This window comes from Schistocerca nitens, chromosome 3 (genome assembly GCF_023898315.1).
Source record: "Schistocerca nitens isolate TAMUIC-IGC-003100 chromosome 3, iqSchNite1.1, whole genome shotgun sequence".
In the NCBI taxonomy this organism is placed as follows: Eukaryota; Metazoa; Arthropoda; class Insecta; order Orthoptera; family Acrididae; genus Schistocerca; species Schistocerca nitens.
In genome coordinates this window covers 271536383-271546457 of record NC_064616.1, presented here as the reverse complement: position 1 = coordinate 271546457, position 10075 = coordinate 271536383, and positions in this window count along the sequence as shown.

The following is a 10075-nucleotide window of genomic DNA, read 5'->3' as shown; positions in this document are numbered from 1 at the left end:
TGACAGTGACTACCGGCAGTTGAAGGAGGTCGTAATGTGTAAAAGGCAGACATCTATCCAAAGCATCACACAGGAATTACAAATTGCATCAGGATCCACTGCAAGAACTATGACAGTTAGGCGGGAGGTGAGAAAACTTGGATTTCATGGTCAAGCAGCTGCTCATAAGCCACACATCAAGCCGGTAAATGTCAAACGACGCCTCGCTTGGTGTAAGGAGTGTCAACATTGGACGATTGAACAGTGGAAAAATATTGTGTGGAGTGACAAATCATGGTACACATTGTGGTTGAACCGTGGATTTACTTTCAAAACTTTTTCTTAAGAATTTACTTTATTTACTAGCGATTCATCAAGAACATTAACACATTTAATCACACTATGTGAGCGTGGAAGTAGTTGAGAGTGGGTAACTGATGAAAACAAATCAAATTTCTTTCAACAAAAGGAAATTGTGTTCCTAACCCACCCCCTTTATTGTTATTGTTATTATTATTATTATTATTATTATTATTATTATTATTATAAACATATTTAAAATTATAATCAGAAAGCACCCTCTAAATATCAAGTTACAATTTATTCAGAGGCAGAAAGAACAAATTTTTGACAGTATGAGCTTTCAGGCTGAGAATCTTGCTGCACCCTTTTGACACGGCCATAGTCATGACCGCTCACAACAACCTCTGAAAGACTACACTGTTGCAAATCTGCAACACACCAGATTACTTCAAACTCACACAAGCACATAAACAATGCACCCCGTAGGAGGGATGGAAATGGTACAAAACACTAACATTAAAAGATTAGCTTCCCACTGAAGGTGCAACTTGATTAAAAAAAAAAAAGACTCTTATGGTGGAAGGGTGGCAACTTTATATACTAAAATAATCATTTAAATAAAAACCCATGAAATTCAGTCTTATGTAAAATATACAAGGTTAGCCAAACATGCTCTACATTACACATATACCGCCTCTCAAGATGATAGGCAAGATAAAAACATATTTCAGGAATTCGGCCATAACACTTCAAGCAATAAATTCGTTAACACCGAACCTGACAAACATGACAGAGCCAGCTATTAACGTATGGCAGATTGACAGGGAGATTACTGAACAACCCGAACCACAGGTTGCTCTACCCGCCCCTACTCCACAAGGGAAAAACGGACCACCCAATTCATAAATAACCACCTTCCCGTGGGTGGGTAAATGGAGAAGAATGGTGGGACAACCCCAAAACAAAGCAGCTGGTGACCTCACCCAGAAAACAAGTAGAATTTAACAAGTAAATGTAACAACATATCTCCAATCACTTAACTTCTAATAACTGCGATTTCTGCCGAAGACCTGGCGCAGCACCCCCAACGCTCTCCCACAAACTGTCTGCTGCCAGCCACTTCAACGGACACAGGAAGGTGTGCTGATCTCCCGTCTCATGGCGTCGCAGCTCGCACCGGCCAGACCGATGTCGTGGGTTGACTACTGTTGCTCTCGTGTCGTCCGTGAAGCCACTATCCCTCGCTATACGGCACGGCCCACTGGACTCACGTGGCGACCTCACATGCACCGACGCTCAAAACGGACAAGTCATCTTGTGTCTCAGTGCGTGACTGACCAACCGATCGATCCAACCGCCAATGACCATTGCCTGAGTAATTCGAGCAGACTGGTGGCCTAACGCGCAGACTCAGATGCAGCTGAGTTCTGTTACTGGCGGAGTGGCAAGACTCTCATTTAGCCGGCCTTAAAGTTTGATCCAAATGACAGACATGCTAGCGCTTCGAACAACAGACAGACACTAATTGCCGCACAAATGCGAACGAGAGACAGACCAACAACTGGTGATGCGTGACCAACTGCCACTGACGAGCTTATAGCGCCCCTTAAATGCACGTGAACAGGCAACCTTTCCTCTTTTCCACCAGAGGGAGACACCAAAGCTGTGATTGCCACAGCGGCGCCACCGCCAGAAACGGAGGGCGACTGCTTCACACAATGCACTGCGGCGCGCTCTTCAAAACAGCAATTTTTTCCATGGCTCAAACTCCTCCCCTCAAACTAGAACAGGTGCCTGAACTCAGAGACTTCACCTGGCACAAATGGACTCAATATTCCCTACTGGTCTGATCATGTCTGACTAACAGGTTAACCGGTCCCAACACACGGAGCACCGTGCATGGACCTATAAAGCGGGGTGTGAACTTCCCTACTCGGCCCCCCACCCTTCCTCGACCCTAAACATTCTTAATATAGATTTGATCCTCCGACTTTCCTTATAAGGACGCCTATTGCGGTTGTACCGCACGGCTTGACAACCATGGGCAGCCGCTATATTGCGATGAGCCCGATTACAGTTATTTCTAATTAACCGCGGGGATACCCGCTCAGGAAGTAAGTCTTGAATGTGCCATAAGTTAGACAAAGGCGAGTTGATAGGATAGGCCAATAAGAGAGAGGCCGGAGTAGTTCAATGCCTCATGAACCGCAGTGTTGAGCACATAATTAATCCAGGGCAAGTTAGTATCCCACTTTCTTGGTATAACTTGATGGGAAATTATTAAAACTGATTTTAGGTTGCGATTCACACGTTCAGCAAAGGACCCCTGAGGGTAATACGGTGTGTTTATGTGCTTGATGCCATTCCCGAAACAAAAGGCCTTAAACTTATCTGACACAAAAGCAGGGGCATTCTCACTAATCAAGCTCTTAGGAGGCCCAAAGATCGAAAAGATGTTAGTAAGGTGAGAAATAGTTACATTGGTAGTAGTACTTCTACTGGGAATAAGCCAAGTAAAGTGAGAAAAGGCATCAATTACCACCAAAATATACATATTCCCTTTACTGGAACGTGGCAACAGACCCACATAATCAATATAAAGATGATCTATCGGATAATTTTCACGTTCTGAAGACAATAGACCTTGCTGTAGGGCATTGCTAGGTTTCGCGGCCCGGCACAAATGACAACCGGCTACTAATTTCTTAATGTCATGCTCAAGATGAGGCCAGGTCACATACTGCTTAATTTTCTGAATCGTTTTATATGTGCCTAAGTGACCTCCCACCGAAGAGCAATGACAATACTGGAATATTGGCTGGATTAATATTTGTGGCAGACAAATTCGGATGTGATGCTCTGGACCCACTGCCTTACACAGAATACCTTTCTTCAAGCTGTAACCTTTGACTACCTCACCCGCTGTTTGATGGAACCCAATTCAACATCCTGTTCCTGGTTTTCTTCAAGATTACTAAACAGTTGGCGTACTTCCCCCAAAATCAAAAGCTGGCCCAGAAGTGGACCCTGGTGGTGCTGCTCCAAACAATCGGATGGTGGGTCAAACATCTGGCTGAGGGCATCATCGACCACATTCTCAGAACCCTTGATATGTCTAACCTTAAATTTAAAGGCTGAGATTCTCACAGCCCAACGTGCTATCCGACCGGTCTTACGTGGCCTAGCCAAGACCCAGCTCAAGGCTTGATTATCAGTCTCCAGCAAAAAAGGTTTGTGATCAAGGTAAAACAGGAATTTTTCTAATGCAAATAGGACTGCCAAGGCCTCACATTCGTAGAGTGAGTATTTTGCCTCAGCATCATTCAAACGGCATGAGGCATAGGCCAAAGGTTGCCGCTGACCTTGCCATTCTTGTAATAAGACGGCTGACACACCCGCACTCGTTGCGTCCGTGTGAACTATAAAAGGCTTATCAAAATCAGGTACCCCAGGCACAAGTGGATTAGCACTGGTGGTTTTGATCTGTTCAAAGGCCGCCTGCTGGGTGGAACCCCAAGTAAACCTTACCCCTTTTTTACGAAGCTGATTCAAAAGGGCAGCTAAGGCCGCAAAATTCGGAACGAACCTCCTGAAATAATTTGCCATGCGAATAAACTTAGCGACTCCCCACTTATCAGTAGGAAGTGGGAGTGCGCGCAAGGCTTTAGTGCACTCTTGATCGATCCGAACCTCATCGCCTGAGACAATATGGCCTAGAAAGAAAATCTGTGGCCTGGCAAGGGTAACCTTCGAGAGTTTAACGGTTAAACCAGCCTGCTGAAGCTTAGTAAATGCTTGATGTAAATGACTCAAATGCTCTTCAAACAATTTACTGTATATCACAAGGTCATCCAAATAGTTACAAACAAAAGGCAATTTAAATTGACCCAGTATACTATCTAATAAACAAGTCAACACAGCAGCTCCGGTAGGCAGCCCAAATGGGACCCGGTTAAATTCGAATAGATTCCATTCGGTGCAAAACGCTGTAAGATGTTTACACTCCTCGGTCAACGGAATCTGATAATAAGCTTGATTTAAGTCAAGAATGGTGAACGAAGACCTGCTTGAAAACCAAGTAAAGGAATTGTGTAGATCAGGCAATGGAGCTGACTCCAACACCACCTTCTCATTCAAACGACGGTAATCGACCACGGCCCTGAAATCACTACCCTGATCCTTCGGTACCAAGAATATCAGGGAGGCATACGGAGAAGTCGAGGGACGAATAACCCCTTGATCTAACATCTTCTGTACCTTTTCCCACAACACTTTCATCTTAGGTGGTGAGAGACGATATGGGAACTGCCTAACTGGAATATTGTCAGTCAAACAAATATGATATTCTAATTTATTCGTTACTCCAGGTTTATCGCAAAATAAGTCAGGAAAAGCCTCCAGTAACTGATGGACCCATGGAACCTGACTTGGGGAAAGATGATCAAGATCGACTTTATTGAGAGTAGTGACCGACAAGGAAGAAGGCATGGACGACACCGCCACTGACTTGGCACAAATTTAAAAAAAAACTTACCCCCTGAATAATCCAGAACAAGTTGAGTTTTAGAAATGAAGTCACAACCCAGCACCATATTTACTGGCAGGTTAGCGATGATAGCAAAGGTCATTGGCCAGGAGAACTGCTCTACCGAGACACTACCCTTAACCCACCCCGCCAGAGGCAACACCTGACCATTGGCCATACGACATCTCCGAAGCGGGATCTTTTCAAGTTTAAGCCTGGTAAGACTGCCAAACTCCAGAACCCAAGCCTCATTAAGTAAGGATTAAGTGCTACCTGTATCGAATAAGGTGCAGAGGGGTTCCTGATTCAATCTGAGACAAACACAAGGTCGACAGAACCAGGAATCAGCAACTACGGCATGCCCCTCACTACACAATAAGTTACTCCTGGAAACATGCCACCTGCCCTTATGTCACTTAATACTTCTTGCCCCACATAAAACCGGACATCTCCTAACCAAATGCGTACTAGCCCCACATCGAAAACACTTCCTGTGTACGCCTTGATAATTACTACTTGGCCGATCTCTCTCCACTCCAAAGTTTTCCCTCACTTGTCTCAACACACTAACATTCCTAGGGTCCTCGCTTAACTTTAGCGCAGATGCAGAAGTAACAGCAACAGAGAGTTCTTCCCAGGTCTTCGGGGGTAACTTGAAAGTAAAATTTATTTTGTCAGCAGCCGCCATCCCTTCCAAAAGTACTGCAATTAATTGTTCTCCTGATAAATCACTTAGCAAGGCCTGCAAAGCTACCCTTACCCTTTCCACATACATTGACAAATCTTCACTAGCGGCCTGCACCTTCCAAATACACTGACATACTAGATGTTTCCTAAAGCCCTCTGTGAGTCTCTCAACAATTATTAGTTGCCTAAGTTGTTGTAATGAGAACACCTGAAAAAGAGCTCTAGAAATTAATTTGTTACACTTCCCCTTTGCTAACGGGTATAGCAGAGCTAACAGGGTGGAGTGAGATAATTGAAAAGCACAGGAATGCTGCTCAAAATAAACCAATAACCACAGAATTTCCTGTATCTTTGCCAACCATTCTACACTTAATTCTCCTACATCCATTAACAGAAGTGCAATCGGGTTAGCTAGCTTTGCGAAAACTCCGAGTTAGATTCTATTCTGCAGTTTAGGTTATTTAGTTCGCTTCCTGTTCGTGCCGGATCAACTTGGACCTGCCCGCTAGATTCTTCGGACCTAGACTCTAACCCAGTTAACCTAATCTGCAATGCAGCCACCTTTTGCTGCAACTCAACCACTTCTTTACAATCAGCCTCGTTTACAGCAAGTTGTTCTAAATCAGAGACTCGGTTAAACACGTGCACCAAATGCGCGCGTAGTCTAGCTAATTGCTTACGACTCGGTTGATCGACACAAAACCAGTCTGAATGTTGTTGGAACTCACCAACCTCTCCTGCTGCCACTGCCATGGCTGTCAGAAAGGAACCAATAACTTCCGGTGAAATATGGACCGGATTAAGCAAGGCATCTTTTAAATCTGCAAGCAACTCAGGAACAGTGCCTTGTTTGTTTATATTATGAATGCTCAACTCATATAAAATTCAATTCTTGCGCAACAGGCTGAATCCTGGACATTCTCTGGCCGCCTGACAACCTGAAACATGCAGCTAAACAGTCACTTGGCCAAAGCGAAATATTACTAAATTATAAAATAAGTACAACTATAATTCCATCAGTTACTCAAAGAGTAGTAGCAAGAACGCTAACCATGCTCTGCTACCAGCAATAGACCGGAGATTTACTTTCAAAACTTTTTCTTAAGATTTTACTTTATTTACTAGTGATTCATCAAGAACATTAACACATTTAATCACACTATGTGAGCATGGAAGTAGTAGTCAGTGGATAACTGATGAAAGCAAATCAAATTTCTTTCAAGAAATGGAAATTTTATTCCTAACCCCACACGACCTTTCTTTTTTTTCCTCTCCAGAATGAGATTTTCACTCTCCAGCGGAGTGTGCGCTGATATGAAATAGCAGGTTGGTCTTATCTACCAGAGCAATGATACACCTTTTCTGGAAATGCAGCAAGAATTGGCACAGGTAATTTTCCCACCTTTCTGCAGATTTATCAAAATAAGCAAACAGCATTGGGGGCAGCATGGGAGTCGGTTGCTCTGCAGATGCCTGGCCCACCACCAGTGTGGTATGAGAGTGGAGCAAGTCCGCATTGTGTTGAAACTTCAGCGATGCTTAGTGTGCCTTGATACCATAATTGTGTTTGTGAGGCATGTGAAAGAGCATATACAATGGTTCAGAGAGATTTATAAAAGATTATGTGCCTTGCATCTTACACTAAGTATGAAAAAGTGTCATTTTGCCTTGGAGCAAGCAGGCTACTTAGGGGGTGTAATTAGCAAAGAAGGAATGATAATGGACCCAAGATAAGTACAAGCCGTTCAGCATTTTCAGTTCCTAGGACAGGTAAACATTTCCAATTGTTTATAGGGCTCTCAAACTATTATAGGAATTTTGTGAAGAGATTCCCAAATATTGCATGGCCACTCATACAACTATGGTAAAAAGCATGCAATTTGAGTGGACGAAGGAGTGCCAAGTTTGAATGGTTTGGAGGGTTTGTAAAAGACTTTGACATCAGGTCCAGTACTGAATTTCTCTGACTATCAGAAGGAGTTTGTGCTGTGTGATGTGTCGAATTACGCATTATCGTTTGTTTTAGGTCATGTGGTGAATGACGAGGAACATCCTGTGGCGTACACTTCATGGCAACTGAATAAAGTGGAAAAGAACTTTTCCACTGCAGAGAAGGAAGTGCTCAACTTAATATTTGTAGTTAAGTATTTCTGGTGCTATTTGTATGGCAAAAAATTCAAAGTAGTGACTAAGCATCCAGCCCTAATATGGTTGTTTGGCTTAAAGGACTCCTCAAGCAGGCTCACAAGCTGGGCATTGGAATGGAGGTATTTGATTATAGAGCTATGTGTAAGCCAGGTAAGAAGCATGGAAATGCAGATAGGTTGGGCATAAAGCAGCCCCAGATCTGCAATATTTCCAAACTGGGGCAAAAACTTGATAGTTTTTCATTCCTTTCAGGAGGGTATGCCAAGAACAAAAATTACACAGAAACTATCTCCTGCTCCTCCTTTGGGATGACTCTGGCTAGCGCCCAAGAGTTGGACAGAAGACAAGCAATCTACACAGATAGTACTATGAACAAAGCTTCACTTCAGATCACTGTCTACTTTGCTGGTACACCAATGAGAGCTATTGAGAGACTGCCGCCAATGGGAACTGCCCATTGTGATCACTGCATCTTTCTTAAATATCCGTTCTTCCGAAAGAGATGTCCTGCCTTCTGTGCACAAATGACTGGCAGGGGCATGGCTAGGCGGTACTGCAGCAGCCTCTGGCTATGGCTAGTGAGGCTTGTCACTCCTGGTACACCACCTGGTGACTTGCTAGTATCTTAGGCATCCAGCGATGTTGCGGCTGCATGTATGAACAGCGCCGTTCCTTGCCTGTGCAGCATAGTAGTTGTGTGGGTTGTGGATGGCGCTCCTGGGCATCATAGCAGTCCCTTCCCCTACCAATGTGTCAAGTTGCTGACAGGCCCCAGTGGCCTAGAGTTGCCATCAGTCTGGATGGAGGGTCAGACTCCACATCCATTGCAGTCAGACAGATGGCGCACTGAGCTGCAGCATCCGTTGGAGTTTCCTGGGCTGGTGTAATGACTGGGGAAGATATGCTTACCTCATTGTGGGAGGCTGGAATGGAAAATGGAAATGATTGTATGGCGTTAGTGGCTGGGAGTTCCCAAGAGGGAAGTTCGGCCGCCAAGTGTAAGTCTTATTGAGTGAGATGCCACATTGGGCGACTTGCGCATCAACAGTGGGGATGAAATAACAAAGAGGACAGCACAACACCCAGTCCCTGAGGAGAGAAAATCTCCCATCCCAGCCAGGAATCCAACCCGGGCCCCCGTGCATGGCATTCCAACACACTGACCATTCAGCTAATGGGGCAGACTCTGAAATGGAGAAAGGCATTAAAGAATTTGTTGGTGAGTCTGGTCCACGACGTGCTTGGACTTGGTTGAGATGCCAGCAGCAGTGACCTCCCTGAAGAAGCTGGACTTCGACCAACGCCTGACCAAGTGACTGGAGGATGATGGTGGGCTGCCATAGTGGATGGCCTTGACCATAAGTCCACACACATACTGAATCCTGTGGAGAAAAACGTTGTCATCAATTAGTTGCTGGTGGTGAGGGCTGGCCCAGATATACATCAATGAAAGTTGCTGTGATTGAAGTTGCTGGCCATAGAACTTCTCCACCAGCAGGGATCCATCCTGATGTGATGCCTGATATGAGGAGAGGAAAAGTGTCAAGGCATCTTCAATGGAATGTTGCCAAACCAGTTTCTCCATTTGAGACTTGAAGGTTCGCACTAACCACTCAACCATACCATTGGAGGCAGGCTGAAATGGTGCCATGTGGAGCAGCATGATGCCATTTGACTAACGGAAAGCCTGGAACTCAGTTGATGTAAATTGGGGTCCATTGTCGCAAACCAATGTTTCCGGTAAACCTTCCAGGGTGAATAACCATGCCAAGTCCTGTATGGTGCTGGTGGAGGTGGTAGATTGCATGCAGAACACAAAAGGAAACCCGCTGCCTGTATCCACAATCAGGAGCCACATGGAGCCGAGAAAGGGGCAGTGAAGTCCATATGCAGATGGGCCCAAGGGGATGCTTCTGTGGGCCATGGAAAATATCTATATGTAGGTGCCACTTGCTTACTTTGACAAGTGTGATACCAGTGCACCATTCAGGTGATTTCTGGATCCAGACCTCTCCAGTATCCATGTTACCGGACTAGGTGCTTCGTGAGGATGATTCTCCAATGTCTCTCATAGAGTAGCCATAAGGCTGTTTTCTGAAGGGTGTTGTGAATGAGCAGACAGAAATGCCCTGTGGAGCCCTGCAGTAGCACAACCCCATGTAGGGAAGGAAGTTCCTGGTGCCTCATCCAGTAGACTTGGGGATCAGTGTGTGACAGCTGCTTTCTGTCCATGGGCCACCCTTATGTGATATATTTGAGAACTAGCTTAAAATTCAGGTAATTTTCCATATGCTGTGCCACTAGGTGCATGTCAATGTGGAGAGGGGGCATGACATCTGTGTCTTCCTCATCTAGATGTTAGTAAACTTTGAAGTTGGGATCCACACCAACAGGCACGTGTGAGAGGAAGTTCACATCGGCAAGGGCAGTGGT